A 1,397-nucleotide genomic window follows, 5' to 3' on the forward strand; every position below is an offset into this window, starting at 1 on the left:
CAAGGAGCCAATAGCCACTGGGGTGTGCTGTCCTCTCATGATCAAAGGTTTGAGAGGGATGACTCACAAGCCTCTACTGAAGGGTCTCACAGAGAAATGCACCAAAAAGAAAGGGTATGGAAGCAACCTAAGTGTCCAGTACCAGAGGGCAGGTGAAATGATAGCACAGCCACACAACAGGGCATGATGCAGCCACAATGCTGTGGATGAATATTCACTCAGTTGAAATATGTTCAAGACATACTAAGTGCAGAAAGCAAGTGTGAAACAGTAGGTACAGTGTAATCCTGTCCCTCATATGTAAAATGCAGATGAAGGTAATAGTACTTACCCTATAGAGTTGTTACAAGCATTTGATTAATATATACAAAGTGCTTGGCAGTACCTAGAACATGTAGATGCTGTACAGCATCACTGTTTTATCATCGCTTATTTTTCTAATTCTTAAAATTTTTATTTTATTTATTTATTTTTAGACAGAGTCTTGCTACGTCACCCAGGCTGGAGTGCAGTGGTACATCCTCGACTCACTGCAACCTCCACCTCCCAGGTTCAAGTGATTCTCGTGCCTCAGCCTCCCAAGTAGCTGGGACTATAGGTGCATGACCCCACGCCCAGCTAATTTTTGTATTTTATTTTTGAGATGAAGTTTCACTCTTGTTGCCCAGGCTGGAGTGCAATGGTGTGATCTTGGCTCACTGCAACCTCCGCCTCCTGGGTTCAAGCGATTCTCCTGCCTCAGCCTCTCGAGTAGCTGGGATTACAGGCGCCCGCCACCACGCCCAGCTAATTTTTGTATTTTTAGTAGAGACAGGGTTTCACCATGTTGATCAGGCGGGTCTCAAACTCCTGACCTCAAGTGATCAGCCCGCCTCAGCCTCCCAAAGTGCTGGGATTACAGGCATGAGCCACCGTGCCCAGCCTAAAACAAATTTTTTTTTTTTGGATATGGAATGCTTCATGAATTTGCATGTCATCCTTGCATGGGGGCTATGCCAATCTCCTCTGTATTGTCCCAATTTTAGTATGTGGGCTGCTGCAGTGAGCACTATCATCGCTTCTTTTAAGTATTCAGGTCTACTATTCTGACCCTTGGGGGTCAACATATTTTGTGATTCAAACTTTTTCAGATTTTACAAAGGCATAATTATGGAACATCCTTAGTGTGCTTGAGGTAGCAACTCACAACAGTCAAATTCATTAATATTTCTGCAGTGAAACATACGAGTATTCACATTAAGTGAGATAACTAAAGAATATAAATAGCACCACATCAGTTTGGATCAGGTGGTGCAGCCCAATAAATTCACTACAAACTTGGAAAACAAACACAAAAACAAAACAACCTCGTGGTTCCAGGGATTTTTGCTTGGGGGAATTACAGATGAGAGACTGTA

General features: G+C 43.2%; 1 non-coding gene across 1 annotated transcript; it reads right to left on the bottom strand.

Moving 5' to 3' along the window:
- Positions 1-942: 942 nt before the first annotated feature.
- On the bottom strand, positions 943-1,049 carry LOC129477922 (U6 spliceosomal RNA). Its single transcript, XR_008656101.1, has one exon. It is a non-coding gene; the product is annotated as a U6 spliceosomal RNA (small nuclear RNA).
- Between the last annotated feature and the right edge of the window lie 348 nt (positions 1,050-1,397).

Source organism: Symphalangus syndactylus, chromosome 2 (genome assembly GCF_028878055.3).
Source record: "Symphalangus syndactylus isolate Jambi chromosome 2, NHGRI_mSymSyn1-v2.1_pri, whole genome shotgun sequence".
Taxonomy (NCBI): Eukaryota; Metazoa; Chordata; class Mammalia; order Primates; family Hylobatidae; genus Symphalangus; species Symphalangus syndactylus.